We start from the raw sequence: 18,727 nt of genomic DNA, 5'->3' as shown, positions 1-18,727 counted from the left end.
TCTGTACCCACAATCTTGAAGTATATAGTATGCAGACTTCTCTATTTTCTAGTAATTTGTATACCAAATATGCAGTTACCTAAGCATCATATTATGCTGCATCCGTGTCAGAAAATATTGGTGGTCTCACGTCACTTCTTCATAAGATGTGCCCAGACACAATAAATCCTGAAGCAAATACAATTCTAGTTCCAACTCCAGTTCTTATGTGTAGAAGTCAAAGGAGTTGGAGCTGTGGACATAGAGTAAGGATGGACAAACACATGTCCTGCATACCGGCATACATCCCTGAGTATCAGTTTTCCTTCTCCATACAATCAACTAATAACTATTTCCCAGGATTGAAAAGGGCCTGGCACTGTCAGGCTTCTCCCTTCCTTCTTTTCTGCAAGCCTCAAAGTCTTTCTTTCTTTTCTAGATTTTTTTCTCAAAGTCATGAATAAGCCATTTCCAATTCTCCCAGACAGAACATGAACACTTTTTACCCTGTAAACTTACTATCTTTTTCAAACTTGTCAAAAAAAAAAATTGTCTCAAAGTCCCTATCACATTGCTTTACAATATCTACACATCTGTCTTGCCCAGTAGGCTTGGAGGTACTTGAAAATGAGGATTGTTATTCAGGGAATATCCCTAGTGTCAGGAATAAGAACTCCTGAGAAACCCCATGATAAATCCCCACTGTTTACAGATACGTATCCCTAGATTTTGTTTTGTTTTCTAAGCCTCCATCTCTCAGCAGTTCATTTCATACTTCCACCTGCACATCTCTGACAGTAGAAGAATGTGTCCAGAAGGCCTAACTGTATACAACATACTTGCCATAAGTTCAAATTTTGACATTTTGATTATCAATTTGTTTCAATTTTGCCACAGTCTACTCCATAATCCAATATGTCCAAGATCGTGATAGACAAGATCATCTGGAATGAAATACAGACAAGTGAACCATTGACCCTGGAATAACAGGTTTGAACTGAAAGGGCTCACTTACATGCAGATATTTTATAGTAATAAATATATATTTTCTCTCCTTATGACTTTCTCAATAGCATTTTCTTTTCTGTAGCTTATTTTATTGTAAGAATACAGTATATCATACATAGATCATACAAAATATGTGTTAACTTACTGGTTATGTTATCAGTAAGGCTTCTGGTCAACAGTAGGCTATTAGTTTTGGAGAATCAGAAGTAATACACAGATTTTCAACTGCGTGGAAACTGATGCCCCAAACCCTCACCTTGTTCAAGGGTCGCCTGTTTTTTTTTTTTTATTTTTGTAAATATGAATTTATCTTCAAGTGTGTCGTAGATCAAAATGTGAACAGCTGACCAGTCTGTTGATTTCATGGATGTTTTTTTACAAATAGGAAATATAAAGGGAGTACTTGACTATCCAGACATTTGGAAGATATTGCTTTATTCATTCCTTTCTCTTCTTTTTTCTTTTTCTTTTTTTTAAATTTACCCAAGTTATTTATTTAGTAAACCATAGCACAGGACCTCCCACCCAATCTTCTGACTTAATTCTAATAATTACTTTTTAAAACCACAGGGCATTATTACTACCACAAATACCCTGAACCTCGTATCAATCCGGAAACAAATGAAATGCTTCACGAACTTCTGAGCGCTCGCTGCATGGGGGCCATGCTAATCTTCTCTGTATTGTTCCAATTTTAGTGTATGTGCTGCCAAAGGGAGCACTGCTTTTTCTTTTGATAGGACAGATAGCATACAGGCAGAAGCACAGACTCTGAAACCAGACAGCTAGGTTGAAGTCACAGCTTCCCCACTGCTAGCTATGTGATGTTGGCAAATTTCTTAACCTTTTTGTGCCTCTGTTTGCCCAGTTCCAGAAGGAGATAATAACTGCACTTACCTCATGAAGTTGTGAGGATTAAATGAGTCAATACAGGTTAAGCATTTGAAACGGTGCCTGACACATATCAAGAACTATATAAGTGTATGGTGATATGATTGTTACTATTACTTAAAAGAACGTTTTAAATCATTTACGATAGAGAACAAGTGAGGCTCCATGAAGATGTGCCACAGGGATCTTGTCCTCAGGTCTTATTCCCTCTCTTACCTTTGTACAATGTTACTTATGTCTAGAAGCATTCATACACCTATTTGGAAGCACATTGTGATAGTCTTTAAATATTTATGATACTCAACAGCTCCTCTTTACTACAATATAAAAGTAATACTTTATTGTTTTCTCTTAAGGCTTTACAGTCTTGCAGGGACTTATATGTGCCAGGTAACTGCTGACTCTCTATAAGAACTCTGGTGTATTTATGAGGCATGTTGTTATTTGGGAAACCACGTTGCTGGGAAAAAGCAGGTCATGCTTGTCTGTACTCAGCCAAGCTAGGCTTTGATGTAGAGCCTTTAACTATATCAATAGCACAATGTGGGTAATGACATATGAGTTGTAAACCCATCCTTTATATAATACTTTGTAGTTTAACAAAGTATTTTATATATATTGTTTTAATTAACATTCAAAAGAATCTGAGAAAAAATAGTGTATCCATTTTGCAGATAAGGAACCTCATTTCAGAAAAATTAAATAACACCCACAAACCACTAGGCCAAAAATGGGTAATACCAAATTTCCAACCAGAATGTGATTTAGTATTTATCTTTTTGAAATAAGCGTTGACATATTAATAAAATAATGGTTTGGGTTTCCTTCAAAATAATCTAATTGGGAAAAGAAGCATAGATGAAAAAAAAAAAAAAAAACTGGCCAGTTTATAAATGTTGAAGTTGGATGATGGACATTTGGAGTGTATTATCTTTTGTTTTTTTTAGGATTTATTTATTTATTTATTTATTTATTTATTTATTTATTTATTTATTTATTAAGGAAAGACACAAAGAGAGAGAGGCAGAGACACAGACAGAGGGAGAAGCAGGTTCCATGCAGGGAGCCCGACATGGGACTTGATCCCAGGTCTCCAGATCAGGCCCTGGACCGAAGGCGGCGCTAAACCGCTGAGCCACCCAGGCCACCCTGGGGTGTATTATTTTATTCCATCTACTTCTGTACATGTTTTAAATTTTCAACAATTATGAAAACCCTCTCTTTTATAGTATTGTCTCTGCAACCAAAATGTCAGAGTGTGAATCCTGGCTGTATTCTTTATCTGCTATCACTGGGCAAAGCTGTGCCCAATGGTAACAGTAAGAGTACTTCCTTTCTAAGGAAGTGGTGAGAATCAGACGAACTGCAAGGAACTATTGTAGGCAGCGATTGCACAGAGTAGTATCCTGAACCCCAGTTGTTTGCTTTTTCCATAACAAGCTAATACCCATTTTGAACAATATGTTTATAGACTCACCCATTATTTCAATAAATAAGCACCTAAAGGATGTGCAAGATATGTTCTAAGCACTGGGAATATAAGAAAACAAAATAAGCAAATTACCTGGCTTTACTTCACCTAAATTCCGGTGGCAAGGAAAAAAAGTGTATGTGTATGTCTTAAATGCTAATGGAGAAAAATATAACAGGATGAGAGGGATAAAGAGTGACTGGAAGGGGATAGCCACTTGATATAGAATAAGCAAAATAGTCAGTACTATACCAGAACCTACTCTTGCCAGCTCACAAAAGCAATTAAGTTTGCAGGAATTCTATAAGCCAGTTGAAAAACAGTCATGACTAAATATTAAATTCTATCAGCTTATGATTAAACAAGTTTTATAAAAACAAAGATAGTAAGTACTTAAAACTAATCACGTCCTATTTTGCTACGTTTTACTATTATCCATTCTTTTGAGGTTATTCATGTCTATTGCGTCTGTATGGCAGAAATGCTATGTAAAGGAGTGCTACTACTACACATCGATTCCCAATGCCACCTTAAATAATAGCATTGTAGAAGCCTGAAATTGACCATGGTGGGAATATTTACACCAGGAAATTTGATGAATGCATGAAATCAGGCTTGGTTTATTGTTTGATGGTCACCCTAAACTTCAGAAATGATGAATAAAATGTCAACAATGCAGATGAAACTTAAAATTGTGTTATAATGTAAATATAAGCACACATTTTTCCTCAGAAAGCCAGTTATTAAACCTTTACCAGCATACTACAGGGTAAGTTTCTCTAATAAGGTAGTAGTTGATTAATAAAGTGATCAAGAGACTTGGAGATAAAACTGAGTCTTGCTAATATCCTGCAGAAGAGTGTTCTAGGCAGAAGCAGCAGCAAGTGTAGGCCAGAGGGGCTGCAACCAGGGGAGTCAGGAGAAAATGCAAGTCAGAGGGAAAGAAAACCAACTCTTTTGGTGCCTTATAAGGACTGCCTTTTAATCTGGAAGAAATGGAAAACCCCTGGAAGTTATGAGCAATAAAGTAACCTGTTCTGACTTATATATTAATAGGATGCTCTCACTGCTGTGGAGAATACCAGAAGGAAATACAGAAGCAGAAACATCATTGGGAGGCAAGATGATGGTGTTTTTTACTTTGGTAGTAAAAGAGACGTAAAAAATGGTCAACTTTTAGATACATTTTGATGGAAAAGCCAACAGGACTTGCTGTAAGATGGGAAATTGGTGATGAGAGAAAGGAAAGGCAAAGGTGACTCCAAGGTTTTAGGCCTAGACAAGTGGAAGGATGGAGTTGGTTTACTGAGATGTTTATCAACACCACAGAAAGGAGTGGGAAGAATTTGGAGCTTGGCTTGCCTTTGGACAAATTAAATATGAGGGATGCCTGGGTGGCTCGGTGGTTTGGTGCCTGCCTTTGGCCCAGGGCCTGATCCTGGAGTCCCAGGATCAAGTCCCATGTCAGGCTCCCTGCATGGAGCCTACTTCTCCTTCTGCCTGTGTCTCTGCCTCTGTGTGTGTGTATGTGTGTGTGTGTCTCATGAAAAAAATCAATAAAATCTTTTAAAAATTTTAAATATGAGAAGCCTATTAGATGCCCAAGTGAAGATACCAAATAGACAGTTGACTATTTGTATGAGGAGTTCAGGGGGAAAGTTTAGGCTAAATGTATATATAGCTGGTGTTTAAAGGCATGAGACTGAGATCCTACCCAGAGCAAGTTTACTCAGGACAGAGTTAAGTTTGCAGCACTCCAACATTAAAGAGTCCTGAAAATGAAAAAGGACCAGCACAGGAAACTGAGAAGGTAAGCTTGTGAAATAGGAGAAGAAACTATAAACAAAGAATTCATTTAAATTGTTATTTCTCTGTACCCTGGTTCTTTCCTACAAAAGCTTTGAGGTGGTAAGCAATGAAAACAAATAATAAGCTAATAAAATTTAAATAGAAAAAGTGTGTGTCGCAAAAGAAAGACTAAAAACATGTGAACAATGAGAAATAATAATATGGTTTCTATGAACTCCGTGTTCGGTTCTGAGTTTTTTAGAACTCACAGCAAAAAAGGAAACACAATTAATTGTGTATTAGTTTGCTAGGGCTGCCGTAAGCAAATACCACAAATTGCGTGCCTTCAACAAGATGAACACATTTTCTCACAGTTCTGGAGGCTGGAAGTCCAAGATCAAGATGTCAGCAGGTTTGATTTTTCCTGAAACCTCCTGCCTTGGCTTGCAGACTGCCACCCTCTCCCTGTGTCCTCAAATGACTTCTCTGTGCATGAGCAACCCTGGAGTGTCTCCTTCTCTTAAGGAGCATTCCTATTGGGTTAGAACCTCACACTTATGACTTCATTAATCTTAATCACCTTTTTTAAGTTCCTATCTTCAAATACAGTCATGTTGGAGGTTAGGAATTCAACACATGAATTTGGGGGGACTGGGGGCAGGGGACACAATTGAGTCTGTAAGGATCAGTGACAGTTTTTATTAACAGCATTTGAAAAAAAAATTCTCAAGTAAGACTGTATACTGTAAATGTTATATTCATCCTCTTTAAGTCAATATTATTATAGAATGTTTGGTTTGCCCTAAAATTACTTTTTAATGATAATATGGAATGCACGTGAGTGAAAGTGTCCGGAAGGAACGTTCCTGAGTTGAGCAGAGGAGATGGGCACTTGGTATGCACCAGTGTGCTGTCTTCAGAAGTGCAAATGTCCTCTCCAAGAAATAAAGGCTGCTGCTATTCTGCTTTGATTGCATCTTTAGGCTTTGATACTGAGAAGAAGGGTAATCAGGAAGGAAAAATTCTACATAATCCTTACCAAAAGCTAAACCAGATGCTGGGAGGTAATGCTGCAAGCCTCACTGTTAGAAATAAAAGTAAAAATCAAAGAACCAGAAAAAAAATCTGTGGAGCAGGACCACTAGAATTTCAGATACGATGGGAAGTCACAAAATGTATTAAGAAAATTATCTGTTGAAAACATGACTCCTTTATTCTTTAGGAGATATATAATACATATTTTTATTTTAACCCAAAAAAATTAATGCATAAAGATGCTAGAGACTTGTGACTTCTCATGCTTTACTAGGGCATTTTTATTTCCACTAGTTTCCTTGCTCTAATAAGCAGTAAACCTTAAAAATAAAAAAGAGCTTGTTTGTTTCTAATTTTCAGTAGCATATTTATTGTTCTGAAAAAGTACTTTAGTGGGGACCCCTGGGTGTCTCAGCGGTTTAGCGCCTGCCTTCGGCCTAGGGCATGGTCCTGGAGTCCCAGGATCGAGTCCCACATCGGGCTCCCGGCATGGGGCCTGCTTCTCCCTCTGCCTGTGTCTCTGCCTCTCTCTCTCTCTCTGTGTCTCCCATGAATAAATAAATAAAATCTTAAAAAAAAAAAAAGAAGAAGCTTTAAAAAAAGTACTTTAGTTAAATTTTTTAAAAGACTTAAAATTTGTTTGAAGGGTCAAATTTACTTAACCAAGGAATACTTTTTTTTAATGAAATAACCTACTAATATCTTGATAAACCAAAAAATTTTAGAATACTGACTTAATCTTTTAGAACAACCCACAGTGAATATATTTTACATCGAACTCACCTAAATATAATGAAATCTTCACAAAATAATGCTAAAAATGTGATTTTTTTCTATTTCTCTCTTTTTTAACATGAGTAACAATCCCACTAAACATTTTCATGCTCTGTTAAACCACTGTAACTCACTGTTTAAAAAATATGACTTTTGGGGCACCTGGGTAGCTCAGTCAGTTAAGCATCTGCCTTCAGTTCAGATGGTGATCCTAGGGTCCTAGGATTGAGCCCTGCATTGGGCTCCCTGCTCAGCGGGTAGTCTGCTTCTCCTTCTCCCTCTGCCCCTCCCCCTACATATGTTCCCTACCCCCTCTCTCTGCCAAATAATAAATAAAATATTTTTTTTAAATACCAATTTTTAGGGACACCTGGGTGGCTCAGTGGTTGAGCATCTGCCTTTGGCTCAGGGTGTGGTTCCTGGGTCCCAGGGTCCTGAGATCAAGCCCCACATCGGGCTCCCCTCAAGGAGCCTGCTTCTCCCTCTGCCTATCTCTGCCTCTCTTGTCTCTCATGAATAATTAAGTAAAATCTTTTTAAAAATAAAGAAAAAATACTTTTCTAAAAAAGTTTTTTTAAGGTTTTATTTATTTATTTATTTCAGACAGGGAGAGAGCAAGAGAGGGAGAGAGAATGAGCCATGGGGGAGGGGCAGACTCCCCAGTGAGCAAGGAGCCCAACATGGGGCTGAATCCTAGGACCCTGAGATCCTGACCTGAGCTGAAGGCAGATCCTTAATCAACTGAGCCAAAGGCACTCCTAAAAAGTACCACTTTTGAAGATCATGCTCAATAGTTGATGTAGGCACAGACTGATGCAATGAAGCAATAATTATAAAGAATATACCAAAAGTTTCATCTCTTGTCCTTTAAAGTCAGTTGACCCATCCATCCATGTGACCATGCATCTACCGCCCATCAGAGCAAGCCCAGGCCACTCTTTGATGTTCCTCTCCATTGCTTCTCAGCCGCTGAAGTATCCTTTATAACAGCAAAGGAGAGAGACTATGCATGCAACCCCGGTGGCTTTAGCAGCCACACAAGAGTAAATTGTCTTTGAAGTCTTAGGTTTTATCTTAAAAATTCATGCAAAATTTGCATTTGATTCTGTGATGTAGGAAGTAATGTAATTTAGACTATCCTTAAGCACAATGGACATTCTAGGAAAGTGCTCCTAGAACCTTCCTAGGTTTTTCCAGCAGATTTTCCTGTGATGCGCACTGACAGATTTGGTCACTCTTAAGCAATTGATCAGAATCACTCTTATTCTCCCACCTAATCACACCTTAATGTGATCCAGGATTATTTCTGTTTCTCTATCTCTAATCCTCAACTTCTAACTTCCTGCCACTGCAGCCACAGATTTAGCCATCTTTCTAATTCACCTCTTCTTTGTACTCTTTTATGGGTTTTGATGGTGCACAGTCTTATCAATTCTTGTGTCCAGTGAGAAGCCATATTCTAGTTCCCAGTCCAAAGCAATCCATCCCGAACTCTAGCCCATTAGTTCACAATTGACTCAATCAGACGTGGCCCCTTCTTGGCTGAAAATTTATTCAAAAATAGAAATGGGGGATGGGGAGCAAGTAGGGAAATGCATCAAGATTTCAAAGTTCCTCAGGACAAAATGAACTGGATTTTATTGATGCCTGAACCACTGCAGCACTGGGTGCTTAACAGAGACTTTCAAAACTACCACCTGCATGTATCAACAGAATCTCTTACCTCTGCCAGGTCCCCAGAGAGTTTCAAGAATCAGTCTATAAAATACCCATAGATACTAATCAAGACTACATATATGTATATATCTACAACCCATTATTTTGGGAGAAGCCTCTTATTCCACCAACCAGCAGAGGCAAATGGGAAGTTCTTTCCATGAAAATTATGTTCAATTCTAGGCTATATTTTCCAAGTGCTGGCATTTCTACCAATCAAGATATGGTAAAGGGTAGGATCTTACAGTTTAGCCAAGTCTAGCAAATACTTTCCTGTACTCCAGGAAAGGAAGTATGACACAGTGTCCTGGACTCAATTCAAGGAAGGCCACATTAGACCTTCCATTAGAAGGTCTCTAACTGATACACTCCCAACTCCAGCTCATGCTTAAGTTCTGTCCCGGGCTAACATCTCAGCTCTACCAACTCTACTCTCTTGCTCCTACCACATACCCACACATACATAATTGGGAGAAACAGGTCACAACAGATTTTATATCAATTTTTAGTTCCTCATCACTATAAGACAGATGAAAAGATCATTCGTCAATGTGGGTGAGAGGAGTCTCTGCTGTCTTCCAGCCCAGGGTCCAGGTCCTTCTCCTTCCATTTAGTCCTCTGTATATGCCACATGGATTTGTTTCCCATAAGTCTTTAGGATGTCACTTCTCTATTTGAGTCTCATTCCAACTCCAGAAAATTGTCCTTGGTTATAATCACTCAGTGTTACCTGAAAATAACAATATGCATCATAATTATGCAGAAAAGCCAGGAACTAAAATTCTATTTCATAACCTTCCAGATTTAGATATAGATGCACGCTCTAAGCCAAGATCCTCAAGCCATATATTGTTGGCACTGTGCTTTGTTTGACTCACACATTTGTTTACTGATAACCCATACTTGGAAATCAGAAGATTTTTATTCAGTGGGTACCTGGGTGACGCAGTTGGTTAAGTGTCTCTGCCGTCAGCTCAGGCCATGATCCCAGGGTCCTAGGAGCAAATCCTGTATTGGGCTCCCTGCTCAGCAAGGAGCCTGTTTCTCCTTCTTCCTCTATCCCTCTCTCTGCTCATGATCTCTTTCTCTCTCACTCTCTCTCTAATAAATAAATAAAATCTTTTAAAAAGATTTTTATTCAAATATCCAACTTTTCATGAAAAATCGGAAGATACGGCAAAGCTTGGCCCATATTCTGACATTCCCACGTGACACATCTGGAGCTAAGTGGCAATGCCTCCTTTAGATGCTGCTTCCTTTCTCCAATTCAATCCAGTAATCACCACTTTCTGTTTTCTCTCTAACACACAAACCAAGTGTGAACTGCCATTTATCATTTATTCTTGCACTGCTGATATTCTTGGAACACAGAAATATGTCTTTGCATTTATGCCTACATCAAAGGTGGAAAAATGAAACAGATTTTGCAAAAATGAGATGAGTATATTCTTTGTTAGGAGCAAAAAATATATCCTTACAGGTTTAATATAAAGCATATTTTAAGCTGAAAGCATTCAACTTAAGACATCATTATAAAACAAACCACTATAAGAACTATAAGGAAGGGATCCCTGGGTGGCTCAGCAGTTTAGTGCCTGCCTTTGGCCCAAGGCATGGTTCTGGAGTCCCAGGATCGAGTCCCACATTGGGCTCCCTGCATGGGGCCTGCTTCTCCCTCTGCCTGTGTCTCTGCCTCTCTCTCTCTCTCTGCGTGTGTCTCCCATGAATAAATAAATAAATAATATTTTTTAAAAAAAAGAACTACAAGGAAAAAAACAAGTATGATGACATAAAAATGAATAATAATAAAAGGAACTGAGATGCCAGGGTTGTTTGGGAATGTAATATGCTATGAAATGCATTTACAAAACTGGCTGTCTTCACTCATGTACCTCATCATACAGCTCCCTACACCCTAACCTCCTACCTTTATCCCCGATCTACCCCACTCGCTTTTGAGTTTGCAACTTCTGCTCTAAAAAAAAAATCTATAAAAAGAAGTGATACCCAACTGCCTATTAACTCACATGGACCAAACACACCTCTCATCTAAGAATACCATAACAAAATGGTATTTTTCTGGTTAATAACGATTGTAAATCATGAAGAACAGATATGTGTATACTTTGAGATGCATAGGAAAACTCGGTGACTTAATGGTGAAACAAAATTTGAGACATTATACAACTAGATATTTCATATAGATTGGTGGTAAGTTTTATCTCCTGTCCTAGACCAGTACAGAGCTATATGGAAATAAGAACTGGCATATGCTTCAAGCTTGATATGCAGTATTTCAGACTTGATATAGAATATAGACAAAGGCTGGTTGATATGGCAGGAACACATTTCTGAAATTTGGGCTAATGGTAGTTAAATAAATCCTGTAAGCACTGATTAGGCAATACGGAGGAGGAAGAGTCAGTGGCAGTGTAGGCAGCCTGGAAGAAAGTCAGAAAATATTTTGAGTAGATCAGCATGTAGTCACACACAGCATTGTGATGCCAGCAGGTCATGCTCAGGACAGTCTGCCCTGGAACCAACTGTGAGCAGGGTTGCTGAAATCCTGGCAGGCCCAGGGAGTGCTGTAATCAAAGGCAATCCTTCTCTGAAGAGGGAGAGAACAGGTGGTCTGGAGCAAAGTTCAAGTAGGTAGAGCACTAACTCAGTCTAACATCATTCAGATAAAGAAAAGAGTGAAGATGATGGGCAGTATTAATTTAGGGTTTTTTTTTCCTGTTAGATGTAATGAAGACATAAGACATAGAGGCTTAAGGAAACACTTCACCTAACAATAAAATCATTAAAAGTTCACTTTGGTGTTAGGAGTATTACTTCATAATTATAGGACTTGTTTGTTGCAAGTTTTCAAATTGAGTTCTGCTATTCTTGGAAATCCAACAACCTCATCATGTAAAGCCTGATGTCACAGAAGTTGCTAGAGTAGTCTGACAAAACCAGGACAGTTCTGGTTAATTCTTGTGGCATAATAAAGTACCCCCAAATTTAGCAGCTCAAAACAATCATTTATTTGTTTACAGTGTTAGGTGTCAGCAATGCAAGAAGGGTTCAATTGAGTAGTTCTCCTTAGAGACCCTCAGACAGTTGCAGTCCAGATACTGGCTGGCCTCTACAATAATTTGAAAGCCAGCTGGATGGGATGTCCAAGACAACCAATAGTTCCTTCAGGCTACCAGCTGAGAGCCCCTACATCCCGTCTCTCAGTGTGGCTGGCTCTTCTCACTGCAGACCCACCGGTTTTAAAGAGGCAGTATCTAAAGAGGAAGAGTCTGAAGAGTGCAGAGAGCAAGCATTCCCAGAGACCAAGGAAGAAGCTGCAAGACTACTGACTTGACCTTAAAAGTCATTCAGCTTTTAAGTCATGGGCACTGAACTCTGTTGGTTGAGGAAATCACTAAGACTAGCCTGGATTCAATGTATCCCATTAGTCTACAAAAGGAGTATCAAAGAATTTGCTACCATCTTTAATCCACCATAAATGCCTTTCCATAAATTTTCCATAATTGCTTTTTCTACCTACCTTATGTTACTCATTCACATCTAAGTTTGGAAATTCAAATCCTTTACTCTAAAGTCAAGCCTGCAGGTACGGAAAGCATGTTCTCTATGTTTCATTTGTTTCTAACATTCAATTTACTGCTTTTACAGTACCAAAACTTTGAGAAGCAACATTTCTCGTGCACAGTTTGTGACAGGAATGTTATTTTTGAGTTAAATTTAATGTATAGAATTTCAGCTAATCTCCCTTGAAGAAATAATACAAAACAAAGTTTCTTAAGCTTGAGAATCAGGAAAGACAGGCAGTAGACTTGTCTTTGTTACATGCTGTTCTAGTACACTTGGTGTTATGTAGTCTGTTCCTAGTTAATCTCAAATTACCTTTATACAATAAAGGCTTATAATATCACTTTTAATCAAATTGTCTTTTGTTCCCATGTAAAAAGATGTTTCTGATCTCTAAAACTCTCAAAGAGTAAAAGGATGTTCTTATTTTTCCCATAATGACGAAATTGCTGTATCTTCTTTCCTCGTGGCTAACAAAGCACTTAGAATCCACACCCCAAATCAGATGCCTTATTGAAAGGAATTAGAGCTTAACATGGAAATGGAGGCTTCCTTTCAAACTTGCCTTGGGGCCCAGATCCTAGACTGTGAAACTTAAAAATGTTCTCCATCATGTATGATCTGGTTCTGTTTCTTCATCCCTTTTTGTTGACAGACTTGGGGTAGTAGAAGTTTTTTTTTTTTTTTTAGAATCAGTCAGTGGTTGTTTCTCCTTTAGTTTCTTCAATATAATTTCTTTTCTTCTATGATACTGTCATATTCCTTCTCCCCCTCCTCTTTCTCTTCTGCATTTCCTTCTCTATATGCTTCTCAAATTTCTTTTCCCTTTTTTTTAAACATTCTGTGCCCTTGAATTTGATTTATATTAAAGGGAAATGAAGAAAATCAATAAAAGGGGAAAAACTAAACATGAAGCTTTGTATAACTTTCACTGCAAGGATTTGTGGAATCAAATCTATGGCTCTTCACTAAACGTCCCTAAATTAGAAGAGTTTCGAGTTAGTAGTAGACAGTCATTTAAATTCAACTAAAAAAAAAAAACTATTTAAAGCAATGAGAGAAGATTTTAAATGGTTGGTAGAGTATTAGGCTAAAAGAGATTTAAAATATATAGTAGGTGAGAGGTAAAATCCATAGTGACAGAAAATAGATAAGTGATTGTCAGGGACTGGAGGAAGGACAATGGGGAATGATTGTTAATGGGTCAGGATTTCTTCTTGGGGTGAGGAAAATGTTCTGGTAATGAAGTTCAACTCTTTGTGTATTGGTTTCCCTAATACTCCTATGGGCCCTAGGATTTGTTCTGATCTGAAGAAATCCTACATTTCCAATCATTGATTCTAAATAGGTTGTGTTGCACCATCCTGGTGGGTTTGTCAGAGATAAGCAAAAAGGAAAGAATTGTCTGAGGAACAAAGAGCCAAAAATAATCCCAAGCTGAAAGTGCCACCTCACCACCCCCACGTGTGGCTCATACCAGTCCCATGTATGATCATAGTTCATTCTGCTCTAAATATTCAAGAATTCAAACTTATTCCCGCAAAAGGAATTGCAAGAATTAACACAATCTTGAGTAAACAAGGTGTTTATTTGTCTATGAGCTGGACACCCTGATACAGACATAAGCAGAAAAGAATAGTAATAATGCTTTGAAAATCAGAACACATACTGTGTGGTTTTTGTTTACTCATATAAAAATCAAACTGTCCCAATTTTCATGCAAACCTCTTCCCTACGTCCTATATAAATAAAGAGATGATTTTGGAATTATTTCCCTTTGTAAAGAAAATTTGGTTCTTTAACCACCTTTTCCTTGATCTCGTTTCAAGGCATTGTGCTTTATTTTGTCTTGGGGACAGAAGGTATGAGGTAAAGGGACTATTGTTTGTTTTCTACAGTTAGCTTCCATAATCTCTTTACAACAACAGCATTTTTGAAGCTCTAATAGGTTGATTAGTGTCCTAGGCTAGACAAAGCTGTTTCCTTCCCCTCTGAAAACCTCGAATGTGAAAAATAGAGATGTGTGAGAAGATTGTAATCAAAGAGGAAAAGAAGCAGTAGGTAATAGGAGAAGGAAGAGAATGAGGAGGAGGAAGTGTGTAGAGAGTTGGAGTGAAGACATGGGATTTGGGCTTGAAAATAATACAGCATATCCCTGGGATTGGGGAGAACCCTGACCATACAGGGGTGGGGGAAACCACAGGCCTCAGAGTCTTAGAAGTCCCAAAGAAGCCTGTTGGATTAACATTTTAATTCAAAATCAAAATCACCTCCATTTCTGTGTCTCCTTTTTACTTCCTTCTCCGCAGGAAGATTTTTACTACCCCCAAAAAGAAGTTGCTCCCTAATCCCTTCCCTTGGCCATCTCTGTCCCATTCAGGTCCCTCTGGGATGACCCCACAAAGCAAAGTAGATTTGTTCTGTCCCTTCCTTGTATAGCCATGTCATTACCATATGGATAACAGTTTGATGATTTTTGCACTTATTGTTTCTTCTGCAAGGAAATGTTCTTCCTCAGATGACCACATGGATGCCTCCCCGTCACATTGTGTTCCCCAGAAAGCTCACTCTGAAACAGATCTCTGCACTTCAGATGTTTGTGAGGGGATATTCTTAGAATCAACTGTGGAAAGGGAGGAATGGATGCTGCATGGGCTATGTGGGCTCAACATACTCAATTGCCCCAGGGGGGAGACACTGAAGCAGAAATTGCCCATCAGGTAGGTCTTGTTTGAGTTTTAATACCCTCACCTTGATTAGTCATTAGATGTGGGCCACCCACAGAAAGGATGTGCCCTTAAGAAAGAGGCATTTTGAAGCTGAAGCAAACCCTGAAAGTTCTGACATTGAAAGCTGTCTGGTAACAGCTCACCAGCAACTGGGGCAGAAATTCTTCCTTGAAGGGCAATCTGGGTGGCCCCTCTCTGCATCTACACATTTCCCACTTCATGCAGACTCTGCATATAGCTTACCTCCTCAGAGAAGCTCTTCTGACCATCTTTTGTAAAATATTTCCATTTCTACCCCCCAAATAAAATCCTAGCCTTCTTTCTCCCATACCCTGTTTTATTTCCACTGAACATACTATATATCTATTTAAGTGTATATTTTCTACACATTACAGACACACACACACACTCCACATGCTAACTGTAGGTTTCACGAAAGCCTGAACTTTGTTTAATTCAAATTGCTAGGTCCCCAGTACCTATAACATACAATAATTCTTATCACATGGTAGGCAGCCAAAAAATATTTATTGAATTACATATACCAAATCTGGCTGCCACCTAGATCCCTTATTTGAGGGAAATACCACTGAAACAATCTAATAATTCTGTTGCTAAGGCTAGGATTATTAGAAATTATCCAAAAAAGACTTAGTGACCAGAGTAAAACAAGAACATTAATGTAACGTGGGTATTGTCTAAAGGTTTGACCTACTGAAGATGCCCTCTAACACTGATAGAAGGAATCCAAGCAAACTTTTTCTAATGGATGAGGGACCTGCCCTGAAAGCCACGTAAAGGAAATCAATGTATTCAGTTGCTAGGGCTTTAGCAATAAAGCACCAGAGAGTGGTGGCTTAAACAACAGAAATTAATTTTCTCAACAGTTCTGAAGTCTAGAAAAAGGGTGTACACAGTGTGGATTTTTTCTGAGGCTTCTCCTTGGCTTGTAGATGCTTGTCTTCTCTCTGTCTTCACATGGTCTTCTGATATGTCTGTGCCCAAATTTCCTCTTATAAGGACACCAGTCATATTGGATGACAGCCCACCCTGATGACCTCATTTTAATTTAATTACCTCTTGAAAGACTTTGTCTCCAAATACAGTCACATTCTGAGGTACTAGGGGTTCGGGCTTCAACATGATCTTGGGAGGAGGGCAGGAAACAATGCAGTGCATAGCACACAACCAACTAGGTTTCTACAAACCAAGTAGGGTTAACAACAAAATAGATCTTAAAAGTAATTCAGGCACTAAACACCCACCCTAAAATAAATGAGCATCAGCCCACATAGAAAATCCCAGAAGACTGCCCAGATAAAAAAGCTAATTGACAACATGTAAGTAAAGGAACTAGAGAGCCTTACAGGTATGTTTTCAGTTTTTTTGGCAAGTGGACAGGCTTAGTTTACTTTCAAATTGACACCTCAAACCTACATTCGACACCAACACACATATTAAAAGATGATCTAAGACATTAATTATATTATAGAATGACTTGGCCCAGGTGAATAACTTCTGGGCCAGTTGTATCAGTAATATATGGTATTACTGTTGAAAAAAGTAGTGGGCTCTTTGCAAAGGAAACACTGAAGTGTTTTCAGTATGTTAGAAGTAGGGGTAAAGTGTTGAGTTATAACTCACCAGCTTGTGAGCACACTGTTTCTCCCCATCTGCCTCGCCAATCAACCCTTCAGGATTTGAAAGAAGTTGAGAATTTTATCCACCTTTTATTTATAAAAAGATATTAGGGGTATTTTAAAATCTTGTTTCTTAAAATTTAAGCCTTTTCAGCAAAATCAGAATCACCTGGGTTCTTATTATTAGCAGACGGTGTGGATCTCCAGACCCACATAAGGTGATTCCCTGGGGATGGGACCCAGTAGTCTGCTTTTGTAACAAGTTCTTCAGATGATTCTTATGTATAATAAAACTTGAAGTACTCTGGGGCATCTGGATGGCTCAACCAGCCAAGTATCTGACTCGATCTCAGCTCAGATCTTGATCTCAGGATTACGAGTTAAAGCCCCACACTGGGTTCCACACTGGGTGCAGAGCCTACTTAAAAATAAAAATTTTAAAAAACACACACTTGAGGAGTATTGTTTTTAGGAGTTGATCAAGATCTCATACCCAAAACATTTACTTTGGTGGATAGATGGGGTTGCTCCTTAGGGATAGCAGGAAAATAAATATTAACATTTTGTTAATATTTGTTTTGAACACAGTTGTACATAGGGCACACATTAACCCAAATGTCATTATGAATACTCTTACCGAAGTCTATCACATGACTAAGGGCTTTCATAGGAAGTGAAAATCATAGGTAAGAATGGAAATTTATCTTCCAAGTAAGGTATGCCTGGTCAAGATTTTAAAAAAAGGCAAAGGTCCTACCTGTCAAGCAGCCAAGCAGATCCTGAACAGCAGCCACCACGGCAACTGCTAGGTCAATTTGCCAAACTTCCTGGATTCAGCAGTGAGGAGGTGATGAGCCCACATGGATTTGCACAGCTTATTACATGTGGCACAGAAGATAGCATGAGCTCCATGTTCACATTGGTTGCTTTCATATCCCAAATTCCATGGCATCCAAGAAGAGTTAGGCCCAGACAGACACAAGGTGAGTTTGGATCATAGTAAGGAACCCTGAGCTTAAGAGAAACCCCAGTTTCTAAAAGAAGCTCCTGGTAAACCTGTTTATCCACCCTACAGAGAGAGACGTTATCTTTACTATGCTGATCAGGAAACAAATCTGCCTACTGATTCAGAGGGAGATAGTATCCTTATCAACCCGGACTGTCTCCCGGGAGGGTGGGAAACTAGCTTCATTATCCTGGAGAATAAGCAAACCTGCTCCCTGCCTGGAGCAACTTTGCAAAAAGCCTTGGACAAAATTGTCGATTCTCTTTGCTTAGAAGCCATCCAGAAGTGCTGGAATTATCTCTCAACACTACCTTTTAATTTACCTTGCTTTGATGACTCAAATTTCGCCTGAGTGCTAGAAGAACGCAAGCCTGCCTTCTTTCATTGACTTCAGAAGATAGATCTTTCTGTTTAATATTTTGTATAATCATGAACTCAGGCTTCAAACTTTTTAAGGGATGTATCCTAATCTCAAGCAGAATCTTGCATACAGCCTCAACATGTAAAACACATCAAAGCAGACCTGCTCTCTCAGAGTTGTGGAGGTGATGCCATCATGAGCCGGAGCTTCTCCTCAGACCCTTACCTTTACATTCCCTGCATTAGATTCTGGCCCCATTTAGCACCTGAGCATCCTCAAAACCTCATACTCCATAAAACAGAGGTGAAAACCATCACTGTACTGAAATAGTGATTGATGTTTTATAACCACTAGCCCCTCTGAGCAGGTTGGTAGGTTATGGCAATGAAAGAAGGGGACCACACAGGTATGAATAAATGAAAAACCGTGCTTACTGACATTAGTGGAGACAGGGGAAAGCTGGTAGTTTGAATTAGTCACTAAAGTGTAGAGGCAAATAGTTTAGTCTCTGGTAATAGGAAACGCCTCTAAGGGTAGCCTTAGAGGATTGTACTCACTGCTGCACCCACATACCTAATTACTCAGTTACTTTATTCAGCAAGAATATTAATACTGATAACCTACTAAATATCAGATCATATTGTTAGTAGACAAAAGTGAATAAAACATGATCCCAAAGGAGGGATAAAATGGAAGCAAGTATTACCTAAATATAAATTATATAATTTTTACAGTTGCAAAATT

At 38.7% G+C, this 18,727-nt stretch overlaps 1 protein-coding gene and 1 non-coding gene across 2 annotated transcripts in view; both read right to left on the bottom strand.

Annotated features, from left to right (window-relative positions):
* Positions 1-1,602: 1,602 nt before the first annotated feature.
* LOC144317908 (U6 spliceosomal RNA) lies at positions 1,603-1,709 on the bottom strand. Its single transcript, XR_013383795.1, has one exon. It is a non-coding gene; the product is annotated as a U6 spliceosomal RNA (small nuclear RNA).
* Positions 1,710-8,549: 6,840 nt separating this feature from the next.
* LOC144317304 (uncharacterized) overlaps positions 8,550-18,727 on the bottom strand; it is a 77,051-nt gene continuing 66,873 nt past the window's right edge. The window contains exon 5 of the mRNA XM_077903511.1: positions 8,550-9,392. The gene's annotated coding sequence lies outside the window, so the exon portion shown is untranslated. The remainder of the gene's footprint in view (positions 9,393-18,727) is intronic.

The sequence above is a fragment of the Canis aureus genome, chromosome 7 (genome assembly GCF_053574225.1).
Source record: "Canis aureus isolate CA01 chromosome 7, VMU_Caureus_v.1.0, whole genome shotgun sequence".
NCBI lineage: Eukaryota > Metazoa > Chordata > Mammalia > Carnivora > Canidae > Canis > Canis aureus.
This window is presented reverse-complemented; position numbering and strand designations above follow the sequence as displayed.